We start from the raw sequence: 18,473 nt of genomic DNA, 5'->3' as shown, positions 1-18,473 counted from the left end.
TAAGGGTGCAATGGAAAGGGAGCTTACAGAGTAGACAAGGTAATTGTACATATGAAAACTGACGAATCTCATGTATACATGATACCAAATCAAGATGCATGTAAAATCATATAGGTTCCCTCCACCCTACGAAGAAATAATGAAGTTACAGGATGCTCCAAAAACTGAGGATAGTAAAAACTAAAAGCATCATGCTATAGGCATCCATCAAAGATGAAGACAAGAGGAATATATGCGTGCCTATAGACACAAAAAACAGCTAGTGGTAATTATCAAACATATCTGAAATAATTCATAGAATTTGACTGAATTCCCGGAAAGAATACATGCCGGAGTTATCTATCAAGTGAACTTATGTGTCGCTCTAACAAGTGTGGATCTAGCTTTTCACTCTTTTGGAAAATAAAAAATGGGGTAAAGAAGCTATCACGATGTTAGAACTAACTAAGGGTAACATGTGATAATGTATTAAAACAGAATATAACTTACCACAAGATCACAATTGGGCAGAAAAACTGGAAGTTACTATAGAATATTTAATATTTTGTAACTTCATTATTTACACAATATATGTAGAAAATATACAGACACGTACCTTCTGTTTTAAAGTCTTTCCTTCAGTTTGTTGATCAGTTGTCAGCTCTTGTCTACAAAGAGAGGTATAAAGCTTATAGCACCAGCATGCCTCGCTGTCGCTCTAACTCGTCACTGAAACTAAAAAAACCGTACACCTATAAGGCCGAGAACAACCAAAATCAACAAAAGATCCAGATAAGGCAAGAACCCCTCCAAATATACTGTACCAAATTGCTCAAGCCGAACCATTCCTACACAAATATGCATGGCCATGGATCGGCTATACATGCCTGATGTGGCCCAGTGGCTTCATCTTTCATATTCTCCTCTGCTTGAACATTGGCGCCCTTACCCACCATTGCCTGTGTGCATCTCTACCTACTACTTATGAAGTACCTACGGCCACACTTCAAACATTCGCCTAAGCACCATTGCCTGTTCCAAGTCTGGCCTGACACACAGGCTTGCAGTATGTTCGGCGACACATGAACTGATGAATAGCCCTTGCCAAGCCTGCCCTTACCCATCCCGTGAGCCCTTACTAAACTCACGCTGACAGAACTATTTTCCTTCATCTTACAGCTGAAGAACTTGTCGGAGACTTCATATCTCTCGACCCGGGCATGAGCTTGAAAAACCATTTTCAGCTCTTCGAACATCTCATATGCTCCGTGTCTCTCAAAACGCTTTTGGAGCCCCGGTTCTAAGCTGTAAAGCATGCTGCACTAGGGAGTAATCATCAGCATGTGTCTGCCAAGCGTTCATAACGTCTTGGTTCTGTGGGACGGGTGCGTCACCTAGCGGTGCTTCTAGGACATAATCTTTCTTGGCAGCTATGAGGATGATCCTCAGGTTCCGGACCCAGTCCGTATAGTTGCTGCCATCGTCTTTCAGCTTGGTTTTCTCTAAGAACGCGTTGAAGTTGAGGACAACGTGGGCCATTTGATCTATAAGACATATTGTAAAGATTTTAGACTAAGTTCATGATAATTAAGTTCATCTAATCAAATTATTAAATGAACTCCCACTCACGGACTAGTCAACATCGGTGAACATCTTCATGTTGATCGTATCTTCTATACGACTCATGCTCGACCTTTCGGTCTTCTGTGTTCCGAGGCCATGTCTGTACATGTTAGACTCGTCAAGTCAACCTAAGTGTATTGCGTGTGTAAATCTGTCTTACACCCGTTGTATTCAAACGTTAGAATCTATCACACCCGATCATCACGTGGTGCTTCGAAAGAACGAACCTTCGCAACTGTGCACAGTTAGGGGGAACACTTTCTTGAAATTATTATGAGGGATCATCTTATTTAAGCTACCGTCGTTCTAAGCAAATAAGATGTAAAACATGATAAACATCACATGCAATCAAATAGTGACATGATATGGCCAATATCATTTGCTCCTTTGATCTCCATCTTCGGGGCATGATCATCGTTGTCACCGGCATGACACCATGATCTCCATCATCATGATCTCCATCATCGTGTCTTCTTGAAGTTGTCTCGTCATCTATTACTTCTACTACTATGGCTAACGCTTTAGCAATAAACTAAAGTAATTACATGACGTTTATGTTGACATGCAGGTCATAAATAAATAAAGACAACTCCTATGGCTCCTGCCGGTTGTCATACTCATCGACATGCAAGTCGTGATTCCTATTACAAGAACATGATCAATCTCATACATCACATATATCATTCATCATTCATCACAACCTTTGGCCATATCACATCACAAAACACTTGCTGCAAAAATAAGTTAGACGTCCTCTAATTGTTATTGCAAGTTTTTACGTGGCTGCTATAGGTTTCTAGCAAGAACGTTTCTTACGTACGCCAAAACCACAACGTGAATTGCCAATTTCTATTTACCCTTCATAAGGACCATGTTCATCGAATCCGATCCGACTAAAGTGGGAGAGACAGACACCCGCCAGCCACCTTATGCAACTAGTGCATGTCAGTCGGTGGAACCGGTCTCACGTAAGCGTACGTGTAAGGTTGGTCCGGGCCGCTTCATCCCAAGATGCCGCCGAATCAAGATAAGACTAGTAACGGCAAGCAAATTGACAATATCGACGCCCACAACTACTTTGTGTTCTACTCGTGCATAGTAACTACGCATAGACCTAGCTCATGATGCCACTGTTGGGGAACGTAGCAGAATTTTAAAATTTTCTACGCATCACGAAGATCAATCTATGGAGTCATCTAGCAACGAGGGAGAGAGGAGTGCATCTACATACCCTTGTAGATCATGAGCGGAAGCGTTCAAGAGAGCGGGGTTGATGGAGTCGTACTCGACGTGATTCAAATCACCGATGACCTAGTGCCGAACGGACGGCACCTTCGCGTTCAACACGCGTACGGTTGGGAGACGTCTCCTCCTTCTTGATCCAGCAAGGGGGGAAGGAGAGGTTGATGAAGATCCAGCAGCACGACGGCGTGGTGGTGGAAGCAACGGTGATCTCAGCAGGGCTTCGCCAAGCGCTGGGAGATGGAGGAGTGTCACGGGAGGGAGAGGGAGAGGCCAGGGGCTTGGGTGCGCAGCCCTCCCTCCCCCCACTATATATAGGGTGCCTAGGGGGGGTGCCGGCCCTAGGAGATCCAATATCCTAGGGAGGGCGGCGGCCAAGGGGGTGCCTTGCCCCCCAAGGCAAGGTTGGCGCCTCCACCCCTAGGGTTTCTAACCCTAGGCGCAGGGGGAGGCCCAAGGGGGGGCACACCAGCCCACTAAGGGCTGGTTCCCCTCCCACTTCAGCCCATGGGGCCCTCCGGGATAGGTGGCCCCACCCGGTGGACCCCTGGGACCCTTCTGGTGGTCCCGGTACAATACCAGTGACCCCGAAACCTTACCGATGGCCGAAACTAGACTTCCTATATATAAATCTTTACCTCCGGACCATTCCAAAACTCCTCATGACGTCCGGGATCTCATCCGGGACTCCAAAAAACTTTCGGGTTACCGTGTGCTAATATCTCTACAACCCTAGCATCATCAAACCTTAAGTGTGTAGACCCTACGGGTTCGGGAGACATGCAGACATGACCGAGAAGCCTCTCCGGTCAATAACCAACAGCGGGATCTGGATACCCATGTTGGCTCCCACAAGCTCCACGATGATCTCATCGGATGAACCACGATGTCGAGGATTCAATCAATCCGTATACAATTCCCTTTGTCAATCGGTACGTTACTTGCCCGAGACTCGATCGTCGGTATCCCAATACCTTGTTCAGTCTCATTACCGGCAAGTCACTTTACTCGTACCGTAATGCATGATCCCGTGATCAATCACTTGATCACTTTGAGCTCATTATGATGATGCATTACCAAGTGGGCCCAGAGATACCTCTCCGTCATACGGAGTGACAAATCCCAGTCTCGATTCGTGCCAACCCAACAGACACTTTCGGAGATACCTGTAATGTACCTTTATAGTCACCCAGTTACGTTGTGACGTTTGGCACACCCAAGGCACTCCTACGGTATCCGGGAGTTGCACAATCTCATGGTCTAAGGAAATGATACTTGACATTCAAAAAAGCTACAGCAAACAAACTACACGATCTTTGAGCTAAGCTTAGGATTGGGTCTTGTCCATCACATCATTCTCCTAATGATGTGATCCCATTATCAATGGCATCTAATGTCCATAGTCAGGAAACCATGACTATCCTTTGATCAACGAGCTAGTCAACTAGAGGCTCACTAGGGACGTGTTGTGGTCTATGTATTCACACATGTATTACGATTTCCGGATAACACAATTATAGCATGAACAATAGACAATTATCATGAACAAAGAAATATAATAATAACCATTTTATTATTGCCTCTAGGGCATATTTCCAACAGAGGACACTCCTATTCCTCGCATCGAGGGAAGCCCCAGAAGGGCTGCCCAACCGCGTCCTGTTATTTTTGTTATTTTTTCTGTTTTCTGTTCTTGTTTTGTGCATTATTTTTGTACTATTCTTTATACTTTAAAATATTCCACATATATATTATTCAAATTCCTCCCCCTTTTCCTCCTCTGAACCTCTCTTCCTTTATCGGCGATCCAAATCCAGTGAGGGGGACGGCAAGGCTCGAAGGATTGCTCGCTGTCGCCGCAGATCAGCGAGGGTGAATCGGCAGCTCTCAGGCCTGCCCTGACCACCGGGGTGAAAATGAAACCTCCAGCATCCTGACCACCGGGAGGTCAAAGCAGCTTCCTCCATCGCCCAATCCAGAATGAGGTCTGCAATAAGAGGTTGGCCTCTGGTGAATAGCATGTCCCTCTCTCCTTGATCCATCTTCGACATCGCTCTCAGGGCTAGGTGAAGCCGAGCATCTCGAACGCGGCCCGCAGAGATCACCGCATCTCTGGCTGCCCTCGTCGCCGCTCTTTGCATCCTCTGCATCTCCTCCAGCAGTCTCTCGGTCTCTTGTTCTGAGGCCACTGTTCCCCCATCTCCTTGATTCGTCATGGTTTGATCTCAGGAGCGGGCTGAGTGGAGAGATCTCAGCCCTCTCCGGTGAGATCCGGAGCGCAACCCCAAGCCACTAGTAGAAAACGGAGATTTAGCGCCGGTTCGTAAGGGCCTTTAGTGCCGGTTCAATAACCGACACTAAAGGGTGGTCACTAAAGGCCCCCCCCTTTAGTAGCGGTTCGGCACGAACCGGCGCTAAAGTGCTACCACGTGGCGTGAGCTCGCGCCCTGGTATGGGGGACCTTTAGTACCGGTTGGTGTTACTAAAGGTTTTATTTTGAAATTTTTTTTTTGAAAATTTTGGAATTTTTTTTGATTTTTTTTAATTTTTTTGAATTATTTGATGATTTAGTCTCTAATCACCTCTCTTAACTGCTCAAGTGTGGATCACTCATTCCAAATCATCTAACTTCCCGACCGGTCACCCATCCCTCTCACTACTCCAGCCTGAGCACGCTTAACTTTCGGGGTTCTATTCTCCTTCGTTTCTGAGTCTGCACTTGTTGTTTTCCTGACAATAGTAAGATGTCAATCCTATTAACCCTCAGGAGTTTAGCTTGAGCATGAAGCCACACATTTCACCGTTTGAGTTTGAAACTATTATTTTAAAAAACAGTAATTATTCAGTAACGCTAATATTTCTTGAATAAGTTTGACCATAGTTTGACCACAATTTGACCATAGTTTGACCACAGTTTGACCATAGTTTGACCAGATTTGACCAAAATTCAAAAAAATTGAAATAATTATTTAGTAACACTAATATTCTTGAATAATTATGTAGTAACATTAATACTTCTTGAATAAGTAGTTTGACCAGATTTAACCAATTTTTTTTAAACAAACTGAAATTTGACCATATCTTTTTTCCTTTTGAAATTTGAGAATTCTAAAAAATTCCAAACAGGCCGTAGGCGGTCTCCATCGGATGCAAATTTTTATGCTGAATTTTTTGATATATTATATGTTTTTTCCGACATCGTATGCAAAAGTTATAACCGTTTTACATTTTTCCTACACTTTTTGCAAAACATGTCCAAATTGTAGTTTTTAAATTTTCCTAACTAGTAGATGTAGTAATATAACTACCTCTCGAAGGATTTTATTTTTTGAAGTTTTTATCATTTTGTTTTGATTTATTCAGAACTGAAATGGCGACACACCGGGGGGGAGGGGGTAGAGTTTGAAAATTGCCCTATAGTGCCGGTTTGTGTCACAAACCGGTACTATAGGTCAGACCCCTTTAGCACCGGTTCATGGCACGAACCGGTACTAAAGGTTAGACCTTTAGTACCGGTTTGTGCCACGAACCGGTACTAAAGGTGATCGTGGGGCCCCGGCCTGACGCCAGCCTGCCACCACCCCTTTAGTACCGGTTCGTGCCACGAACCGGTACTAAAGGTTCAACACGAACCGACATTAATGCAAATCCGTTCGAACCGGCACTAATGGTACCATTAGTACCGGGCCAAAATCAAACCGGCACTAATGTGCTTCACGTTTGACCCTTTTTCTACTAGTGAGCCCGACCTCCATTAGATCTGACGCCCGTCGCAGAGGAAGCTACCCCGGCGGGGTAGCCCCCGAGGCGCGCCTCTGCGGCGGAGGTGTGGTGGCTAGCGACGGAGGGGAGGTGGTGGAAGGGCGCCGGAGCGGAAGGGAGGTGGAGGTGCGGTGGTGGGGTGGGAGAGGCGGGGGCGAGAGCGAGAGCGGAAACATGTGATGCCTGCTGGCGATGCTAGCCTTCGACGAGATCAAGCAAAGAGAGTCCAACCACCTCCGTTCAACGGCTGCCACTACGCCCGTGATCTGCTGGTTGAGTGTGAAGCGGGTGATGCATCGGAGAAGATTGTGGCACTAGATCTGCATGCTTTGTAGTCTAGCGTATGTTCACGGCGATGTGCGCAGGGTATGAGCTCAGGCAGCTCACTCTCTTTGGATGTGACTATGGATACATAAATATTTTGTTGGAATATTTTTGACATTTCAGAAAGAAAAAAAATTGCGCGCTGGAGCACGTGCTCCCGGAAGCTGAAATGGATTGCCGCCAATCCACCCCCACCCGGTGCCGTGTAGCCAAGAACCGGAGCCGCGCTAGGTGGCGTCTGGATAAGAACACTGCTAGCTGTTTTTTTCTTTGAGACATCGGTGCCGGCATAAGTTGTTTCTTGTTGAGAAAAAACCCGGTAGGTTTTTGAAATTGTGAACGCCAACCAGCCGGTAGATTTCTAAGTAACTGAGGAGAATGTAAACACTGACTGGTATGACATGGCATTACATTTGTTTTGCCAAACGAGCAACAGTGCATATCCAGTAGCAATTAGGCAGTAGGTATTCCATCATCGATTAAACCAAAACAGTGCGTATCCAGCAACATCTAGTAGAAAGGAAGCTAAGTAATTAGACATCGGGCGGAATGGATCCCGGGCCGGGCGAGCGATGTCCAGCAACATCTGTCGGAGCAATTCCTTGGACGGCCACCAACTCCTCCACCATCGGCAGTGGTGTCGGCATCGGCATCGGCGTCGGCGACGTTGGAAACATCAGCAACAGCAGTCAGGTGCCTTCCTCATCGAGCGGAGTAGGCATGGGAGGACCCATCATCATCCCCGGCCCCCCCTCGCTAACATCCATGGCTTCCTCTGCTCGCGTCGCTTGATTCTTCTTCTTCTCTGCTTCTAGATTTTTTTGCGAGAACTTCTCTGTTTCTAGATTTTTTTTGAGGAAGTAACCAAGCTTTATTCATCAAAAGCCACAACAAGTGGAATACATCTCTGGTCGTGGGGTTGGCCCAACCAAATAATGTGTCACCCGGACCTAAAGAAAATGCATGCTTGGCTAATCTATGTGCCTCTACATTAACAACACGACCTTCAAATGTAAAATTACAATTAAGAGAAAGAACTCTACTATGAATCTCAGAGATAATGGCACCATTGCTTCCCCGGTTGTTGCTGTTTATTGCTCCTACTACACCCTTGGAATCTGATGCAACAACTAGGTTATGGATGTTAAGATCCTAGGCCAAGGCCAGCCCCTCCCGACATGCTATAGTTTCCAAAATTTCGGGGTCGTCCACTCCTGCAATCACGAGAGCCGAGCTCCCCAGATAATCTCGATGGATGGATGGATCGATCGGGACCTAGAGATATAAGGCTGGCGGTGGGATCAGACGCCGACTCCAACTCGTCCTACCATTGAATTCCCGGGCCCTGGCCCAGTCTTTACAACGAAATCCCATTGCTTTTCAGCACACATCGGCCCACATTCCTTGCCGCTTTGGGAGATTGGCCGAGGGCACGCCTATTCCCCACGTTACGCGAGACGAGGGCGAACACTCGCGTTAGTGGAAGCCCCAGATGGGTCGGCCCAACCGCGTGGGAGGTCCCGGTCTGTTCTATTTTTTGTTCTTGTTTTTAGCATTATTTTTGTACTATTCTTTATACTTTAAAATATTCTACATATTATATTACGAAAAACACATTTCGAAATGTGTTGAACAAGTATTTGGAAAAAATGTTGAATAAGTATTTAATATTTCGAACGAGAATTTGAAAAATGTTGAACAAGTGTTTGAAACTGTTGAATAAGTATTAAAAATGTTAAATAATTATTTTAAAAATGTTTAATAAGTAATAAAAAATGTTGAACTCCTATTTTAAAAATGTTGATCAAGTATTCAAAATGTTGAATAAGTATGAGAAATGTTGAACAAGTATTTGAAAAATGTTGAATAAGTATTAAAATATTGAGCAAGTATTTGAAAAATGTTGAATAAGTATTTAAAAATTCAAAAAATGTTGAACAGGTAGTTAAAAAATGTTGAACAAGCGTTCGGGCAATGTTAAATGTGTATACAAAACATGTTGATCACTTATTAAAAAAAATGTTTTTGACATATACGAAAATATAGAGTGAAATATAAACAAACATAAGGAAAAACAAAATAAAAACAAAAAATGCAGAAGAAAAAATAAAATTGAACAAAAAATGGAGAAGAAAAAAGAAAAAATGGAGAATAAAAAATAAAACCAAACAAAAAACGAAGAAAGAATGAAGAAAACCCTGTGAACAAAGAAAAGGAAAAACAGAAAATAAAACGAAAACAATGAAACTCGGGCAAACTCTGCCTCAACTAAATCCCGACTAGAATCTAGACCCTAGCTTGGTGGCTAGCATTGGTGAAATCTATCTTTGCAACCAAGGTTTGAATCCCAGCAACGATGCCCCCTTTTCCCACTATTTTGGTTTTTGGTGTGCGTGAGTGGGCCGGCCCGTTAACGGTGGAGCTCGCAGCGAGAGAGTTCCCGTAGCCTAGCATAATGCGAGAAATAGCATTTGCGATAACGGTGGAGCTCGCATAAAGATTTTGATCCTTAGTGGCATTTCCAAAAATAATCTCAAAATCCTTCTGTGGTTGTCCGGCTTGCTTGTAAAAAGAAAAGGAAACAAGCTGAAAGTATGAAACTTCTTCTGAGAATGCTAGAGTATTAATGAAGAAAGTAAAACTCAAGATGATCAAAATGAAACTCTATGTTTGATTCTGAATCTCAAAGGGGTGATGATGAACAAGAACACACTCTAGATAATAATGATGATCCTATTCAAGAAGAGGTCGAAACTGTCAATGCTAACATTAATAAAGAGCACAATAAAGGAGAAACACCACAAAGTAATAGTAAAAGGGATTAGATACCTAGGAAACATGGGAAAGAAAGATAACCACGGGTGCAAAAGTCTATATAGTTTCTTAGTCAAGCTTATAAAACTAAAGACGATGCAAATTTTGCAAAAAGAAAAAAAATGAATTACTTAAAATACTTGGTTTGCTAAAATTTCTAACCAATACTAAGTTCTCTATATCTAGCTAGGGATCTTTTTGTGTGTGTTTTTAAAAGTTTTTCGTAGTTAACATCGGCCAACCGGGTGTAGCAACGTGCTATAAGTCCGATTTTTTTTTTTGCATCGGTGCAGACGACCCCCCTCCCCCCAAGCAATTTGCAATTTTCCAATAATTGTTTAATCGGGTTACATGTATCCTGTAACCATCATTTTTATTTATATTTTTCTTAAAACTGAGATGTAATCTACGGTGGGACTTGATAGGATTACAACCTCAAATCAAAATATCTAGTACTAATAGAGCATCACATATATTGATAGAGCACTTGAAGTCTTTACATACCATACCAAAATAAACACCAACGACACAGATGCATCTCAGCACATAGAAAATATTAGCAATGCCCTATCACTGACCAACAGAAGATGACCAACAGAAAATGACCGGCAGACTAATCGCCGCTGCAGGAGCACCCGACGAACCAGAAGTCCGAAGCTTACTAGCTAGCAGATCATTCGCCACAGAAGCACCCGCGAGGCGCAGGACGAGCAGCTGACTCGCAACGGAGCCTTCTCTTCCTCCTCACCGCAGATCAGCCTCACCGGGGCCAGGGGCGCCCGAATTAAACATCAGCTCCTCCGTCGCATCTTCGAGGAGCTTCTGCAGGAGCGCTGCCGAACGATTCCTGGCTCCACTAGAAGCTAGCTCGTTTGGGAAGCCAGCGAGCTTCCGAACGGGGCCTAAGGCTGCAACGTGAACTCCCTTGCGCCAAACTATTCAGTAGTTTATTTCTTGCGGGAAAATTTCCGATCTATTCATCTTCAAACATGGCAGCACAATGAATACCAAAAATAATAAAAATTACAACTAGATCCGTAGACCACCTAGCGACGACTACAAGCATTGACGCGAGCCGAAGGCGCGCCGCCGTCGTCGCCCCTCCATCGCCGGAGTCGGGCACAACTTATTGTACTAGACAGTCGGGAAGTCGTCATGCTAAAGCCCCGTAGGATCAGCGCACCAGAACAGCAACCGCCGCAGATGAAGAATAACATAGATCGGAAGGATCTAATCCGAAGACACACGAACGTAGACGAACAACGACGAGATCCGAGCAAATCTACCAAAGATAGATCTGCCGGAGACACACCTTCACACGTCCACCAACGGTGCTAGATGCACCGTCGAAACGGGGGATGCAGGGGATACCTTTATTCCATCTTCAGGGAGCCGGCGCCATCTTATCTTCCTAAGCAGGACACAAACTCTAGCAAAATTAAAAGAAACGACTAAAAACAGTGCCCTCCCGCCGGTCCTGCTGAGATCCACGGCGCCCCCATGGCCCTAGGGCCACTAGAGAGGAGACGGACCTGTGGCGACGCCGGCGGGAGGCAGAAACCCTAGCTTGTTTCATGGAGGAGGAAGAGGTGGCGGCTGGTGGAGAAGGAGATCGAAAGCGCATGTATTCATATTTCGTGCAGCTAGCTCATATGCCCATGAGCTCTCGGCCATAATAAATCGTAGTGTGCCTTACTGTGCCTGGAATGAAATAAACATGCCAACTTGCTAGGTCATGTGTACCAGCGATGGTATACGAAAGGAGAGGAGTCGTGGAAACTTGGACCGCTAAGTTGTATTTCTAGTTGGCCCTCGAAGATTTAGTAATTGTATCCCCCCACCCCTCTTTCATTCCTCGCTCCGTCCATGGAAACTTGGACCGAACCTTCTACTACGGGTGAAAGTTTTTTGGCTTGTGGAGGACAACTAACATTGTTGCGATAGGAAAAGGGTGGAGTGTATGATCTGGCTCATGCAATATTGCCTGAGCGGAATGCACATTTGATTCAACATTTCGAGATGGAAAAAAGTGTAGATCAAAGCAAGCTTATGCTTTTAAAATATTCTTCTACAAAGAGGACATGCTTTTGGCTTCCACACACACACACACACACACACACACACACACACACACACACACACACACACACACACAATGGAGAACATAGAAGGAAGTGACATCTTTCAGGTGCTTAGTATGGCTTCGGACTTCTGACCAAGGTATTGCTGCCAGGTCTTGCTGGAGCCTTTTTCTTGATGCTGACCGTCATCTTCAGAGCAAACATTCTTGGGTCCGTCGTAGTAGACAATGTCTGTGTTAGCATTTTCACGCTTCCAATTTGGTGGGAGCTTTAGATAATTGTCATAGAAGGCTAAAGTCATTGCCAACCTGATTCTATCCCTGAAAATGGATGTATCGGAAATGGTGTTATAATATACCTAGTTGAATATGATTTTCTAATTTATGCGGATGATGGATATTTTTGCCCGACGCATTTTGGGTCACTGACCTTTGATTAGCTACGTTGACAACCTTAGACCAGAATGCGATAGATGGAATCAGATTCCTCTTTAGATTACGTGGCTCCACCAGAAGCACATCAAAGTCAAGTAAGCACGCATTCTTGTCATAAGGTTCACTATATACCAAACCTTTTGGAGCCATTCTTTGAACAACATTCAGAACATCCATACTGATGTAATCACCAAGGCGCTCGCTACAATCTTCAGCAGCACCGATGGCATAATTGCCTAAATCAATGCGAACAAGGTCTTCAATCTTTCCCTGGGTAGGAGAGTGATGTTACACATAAGGTAATGCGAAGATACTAAGAAAATGCTTGCTTTGTGTATGCTTGGACGTGATAGATTATGCTTTGTGTTGCAGAATTGGATTTGCATGCTCAAAATGTTCCATGGACCTATGCCTTATAACCCTGGAAATATGATCCTATTAATAGCCAGCAAAGAAAATGAGTCACTTACAATAAGCAGGTCTATTCTGTTGATTGATCTGATATCTTCAAAAACATGGGTAAATCTGTTTCATGCAAATTAAAGACTGGAAAATTTTCAATCATTTAACAGTACTAATGCAGTCCATGCAAACTTGTCCCAATAAATTTTTGATGTGCGATTGGGGTATTCTATCTAAACTATCATCAGTTACTACTCACCATGACAGCTTAGATGATTGAGAGAGCGAACCAGCAACAGAATAGAACCTATACTCTGGCAGAAAAGGTCTTAATGGGATAAATGGTTCTTTCTTGGGAAGTTCCATAACAGGTTTGAATAAATACATAAGACATATGCATATAGTACCTTTATGATCGAGTCTGCTGAGATGTAAACATATCTCTTTCGCGAGAGTTGAGTTGTTGTGATAATGATTGGTGACAATTCATTGCGGACTACCCAAAGAAAGTTTCCTTCTGGAGTGGTAACATTTAGCTTGTCCGTGATTTGCTTTTGGCTGAAGAGGTAATAAGTATGAGGACGCAAGAATTCCAGCAATAAATGAGCATTTTTAATCTGTGTGCTCACCTAGTAATAGTAATATTTGAATCAGCTGGTAGTACTGATTTTAGCTTGTAGTAGGGCAATTGATCATTGCCTCCTTCAGGTATCAAGAAATTGAAGGATACATCATGCGGATGGCTGCCAAAGAAGGAAAAGGAAACACGATGGCCATATAAGACACCACTCAAGAAGTACTTGGAAGACGAGACATAATTCTGGCATAAGTTCTACGTATATCACTAGACTATATAGGTGAAACTATCCAATACCAAATAAAGGGGTTATATCTTTTATACAGCAAGGGGTTTGTTACTTGATATTACATGCAAGCAATCATGAAGTTTTTTCATGCAGAACAAAATTCTTGTATATCAGTTGCAGAAGATTCTGGTAGTTAAGGTTGAATAATGTTATTGTGCCAATTTCCTTGTAACAAAATTGCTGAAATACACGCGAAACGTAGAAGCTGCACCTTGAGCTGGACAGGGTGGAGTTTGTGAGCACAGCAAGAGTACGAAGATCCAGACAGCTTATCCAGGAGAAGACATCTACACTCGTAACCTCGTGGGACAGTTCCTGCCGCGGGTAAACAATCCCAGCTATAGTAATATCATATGCATGCGAGAAATATACAGAGAATACAGATAACAGGAAGCTCCAGAGAGCCGGGTGCCAGACGGGCATGGCGAAACGAGCTGGCGGCATGTAGTACCTCGGGGACCCAGGTGCGGGCCGTGCGGCCGTGGTCGCGGTCGGCTGGGTGGCGGAAGTGGGTGGCCGGCAGGAAGTGGAGGCCCACGAGCGCCAGGATGGCGGCGAGGGCGAGCTTCGGCATCCCGCGGCGCCGGCTCGACGTCGGTGTGGATGACGCGCTGCCAAAGCCGGAGGCTGCTGCACTCTCTCGCCCTCGCGTTGACGGGAGGCGGGCGGTGGTGGGAATGGAAATGGAAACGGTTCCAGCTTGGGAGTCTTCGTCGCCGTGGGTTTGTACGTACTAGTACTACTTTGTAGACGGGCCCTTCGCGCGAAGCCTTTTGGATCTTGTGGCGATCAGGCGTTGCGATTTATGTACTGTTCTTGGCACTGCTTGGCATCGTGTTCCATCTCAGGGAAAGCATGCCCTTGTTTGTAACAAAAGATTTTTTTAATGAGTTTCATCATAAGGTTTTTTCTTTCCTTCTGAAAAGCTTATTGATCTGCAGAGTTATTCTTTCACTAGGGCGTCAAGGGTGGACATGCATGTTCAATGGTCAAGGCCTCACGGGAACACCTTAGCTGGCTGGTTATCCGAAATTGTTTGGATTTAAAATTTGGTCCAAATTTTCATCAAGGGAGGTGTGAGGGGGAGTTGTACCTACCAACATACAATCACCAACTCCCCCTTAATAGTTGAGACTAGAAAATATGCCCGTGCGTTCATCGGCCTGTCCAAATTCAAATAATTATTAAAGAAAAAACAAAATTGATTGAAAAATAAAAAGATACACAGTTGATTAACATTCAGTAAGATGGCACATTTCTTTTGACGGCTAGTTTAGTATTAACTAACGTTATCAAATTGAGACAAATTTAAAATAATTAGAATTTCTCGAGCATGAACGTTCTTCACCTCTACGGTTGTATTGTATTGTGGATGTTTTCAGAGTACAGGTTGATCTAACTCGAGATTGTATGTGTGAATGAATCTACCTCTACGGTCTAAACCCCCTCGGTTGTAGAGACACTTGGGGTACTTAGGTTTACACCTAGGTCGGTTACATTTGGGAACAAACAGGCCGAGGATCACATTTGTGTCTTGGAGTGTGCGAAAAATCTATGGAAGATTCCATCTAGATTACTTCACGACGCTTGACGGATGCAACCCACTGGTTGGTGGTTTGGGGGTCCTCGGCCCAGCCCATATCTGGGAGCCGACGTGCTTAGCACACCCTATCCAGGACACCATCAGTAGCCCCGAACCGGTTTTCAAGCCGAGGACACTGCTCGGCCTCTTCAAGTTGTTCATCATCCTAAGTCTTCGGCATTGAAAACTGGCTCAACGATTTTTCAATGTGCCTATCTCCAAAGTGACTAGAATTTTGTTGGAATAGTATACATCGGACATCCAAGGAGCCCCAACTAATCTTTCCCCAGACGTATTCCTCCCTTTGTGAGATCCGAAGACCCTTCCAATGCCTGGTTAACTTAACAACGAAGTCTTCCCATGCTGGGATGGGGGCGCCGGTTTGGTCGCCTTTTGACAACTTTGAGTGAACGAAACGCCCCCACGTACTGCACAGCCGAAGGGTAAATATTATGCCATGTTAGCGCAACACGAGGCCATTGTTATTGGCATCTCTTGTCAATAAAGAGATCGTGCCCTGGATTTTCGGCGACATCATCTGTAAAAGCTCCTCAATTCGCACTCGCATGTAACGCCCGTCGTGTTGGGATCTTGCAGAATTACTGCCATGCAGTGCACCTCTTCCGTGCCTTTACTGACTTAGAAAAGGCACATAGTGAAATCATTCCAGCTTCACGCCATTCATCTCACTCTTGCTCTCATCATCCCCAATGCATAAAGCACAAAGCAATATGCAGTTTCATAGTTTGACATCCAAACAAGATTTGGAATTGAAACCTTATTGAAATTCCATGAGCATCCAAACAATCGGATTCGTATTCATGCCATTACAGTTTCTTTACAGAAATTTCAATACGGAGGCCTCCTACACAGACATACAAACGCAGCATTTACGTTTTTTTCAAGGAGATTTTTTTTTGTGTGTGACCATGGGATGTGTTTTTTTTTCTATGTGAGGGGAGGTGGGAGGGGGAGTTTTACCTACCAACGTACAATCACCAACTTCTATTTAATAGTAGTGGCTAGAAAATATGCCCGTGCATTCACCGGCCTGTCCAAATTAGAATAATTATTGAAGATAAACATAACTGATTGAAAATAAAAAGATACATAGTTGATGGAAGATAGAATATTTATTTTGACTTCAAGTTAGTATTAATTAGCATTATCAAATCGAAATGAATTTAAAATTATTAGAATTTCTCGAGCATGAACATTCACCGGCCTGTTCAAAAGGATGTTGCATTCTATAGTCCACAAATGATTTTTTAAAATTATATTTCATGTTGTTCGTTGACTTAGAAATAATAATTACTCAATTCCTGAGAAATAGCGGATTGATACTCCGTGCAATGCAGTTTATTGTGATTTTGAAAGAATCTATAAAAAGGTTTGCATAGGTCATTACTGAAGTTGGACAAATTTGCAAATTCCGTACCTAAATATTTTATAAAAAACGTTTAGTTTGTGAAGTTTTTGTTCCGAGCATATCTAAAGAATTGAGGGTAAAATATATTGCAAGACAAATATCCATAGAAATAGAAGCACCAAAGCAGGTTAAAGAAATATTCAAACTTTTATGTTTGTTTCCTTCTTTTTGGCTCACGTTGTAAACACCTACAAGACCTCACCTCATCTGAATGAGAAGTTGGTGACCGAGGAAGAAAGACCTTTATAAAACAACCAAGAAATCCATGTACTAACATAGCCTAAAGATATTAAAATTTAGCACAACAAAATTCTAATTATGCATGTGGTTATCGAGAACAATTTTTTCTTCACATAACTTTGATATTCAAAAAAAATTGCCAAAATTATTATATCCCTATGTATTTAGATGATAATATTTCACTTTTTTCGAAAATAAGTATATCCCCCGGCCTTAGCATCAGGACGATGCATGCAGCCATAAATGATAAATTTTCTTATGTGTTTGTTTTTTGAAAAACAAACGTCGACATGTGTGTCAGTGCCTTTTTCTTTGCTTTTCCTTGAATGCACATATGGGGTGCAACATTATCTTCCCTTTTATTGCACCAAACACTAGTAGAAAAAGGGTCATTTGTCCCGGTTCAAGAGGATTTTTTTCCCAATTTTCAAATTTCTGAATTATTTTACAATTTAATCTCTAATCACCCCTCATCACTGCTCAATTTAACCTCTAATCTCTAATCACCCCTCATCATTCCAAATCATCTAACTTCCCAGCCGGTCACCCACCCTCTCACTACTCCAGCCTGAGCACGCTTAACTTCCGTTTCTATTCCCCCTCGTTTCCAAGTCTGCACTTGTTGTTTTCCTGACAATAGTAAGATGTCAATCCTATTAACCCTCAGGAGTTTAGCTTGAGCATAAAGTCACTCGTTTCACTGTTTGAGTTTGAAACTATTATTATAAAAAACAGTAATTATTTAGTAACACTAATATTTTTTGAGTAAGTAGTTTGACCACAGTTTGACCAAAATTCAAAAAATTGAAATAATTATTTAGTAACACTAATATTCTTGAATAATTAGTAACACTAATATTCTTGAATAATTATGTAGTAACACTAATACTTCTTGAAGAAGTAGTTTGACCAGATTTAACCAAAATTCAAAAAAGAAGAAATTTGAGCATATCTTTTTTTTCCTTTTAGAATTTTAGGATTCTAAAAATTTGCAAACAGGCCTATGGCCGCGAGCTCTTTGGGCTGATGAGTGTGAAGATCACTCTAGTTTTGTCTAAGACGGCGTCTCGATCCCAGTCTTCCTGGTTCAGAAGCCCGGCTGCATGCATGCATGCGTACGTACGTGCATGGCCGGCCAAGATGTGAGTGAGATGAGATAAGGGAGTGTGAGATGGCGCAAATCATCATGCATGCACGCGTTCCGTCCGTCTGGAAGAGTGGACTGAATTACTTACAATCTTGCTGCCAAGCCGGGAATGCATCGTAGATGCGAACCCAGGGGATTATTCCTGCATCGCCACGGAAACGGATGAGGAAGTCTGGAACGGCGGCGATGGTGGCAGCATCGACACTACCGGCGGCGGGAAATAGTCCCGCGATGGAGCTCACGAGGCTTTCCTTTTCGGCTAATAGCAAGGTGGCCGTGGAGTGGTCGACGTGGTGCCCTGACACTGCTGCCATATGTGAAACCTTGGCGCTCGATCTCAGCTCCGGCGTAGCTGAAGTGTGTGTGTGTGTGTGTGGAATGGCCGGCGTGCAGCTCGATCTCATGCCCCTCCTGGACTGCCCGATGCCGTATATATTTATATCGATCGTTGGAATGGCCGGTATGCGCTACTGGAATCATGTGCTTACGTTACGTACGTCCGTCAAGGGGCCCGGCCAACCCCGAGTCGGAAGGGCGGTGATTGTCGC

The 18,473-nt window shown here is 43.7% G+C and overlaps 1 pseudogene; it reads right to left on the bottom strand.

Moving 5' to 3' along the window:
* Window positions 1-11,928: 11,928 nt before the first annotated feature.
* On the bottom strand, window positions 11,929-18,239 carry LOC125554475 (uncharacterized; annotated as a pseudogene).
* Between the last annotated feature and the right edge of the window lie 234 nt (window positions 18,240-18,473).

This window comes from Triticum urartu, chromosome 4A (genome assembly GCF_056163025.1).
Source record: "Triticum urartu cultivar PI428250 chromosome 4A, HENAU_Tu73, whole genome shotgun sequence".
Classification (NCBI taxonomy): domain Eukaryota; kingdom Viridiplantae; phylum Streptophyta; class Magnoliopsida; order Poales; family Poaceae; genus Triticum; species Triticum urartu.
The sequence above is the reverse complement of the archived record's forward strand: the minus strand, read 5'-3'. Positions and strand labels throughout refer to the sequence as shown.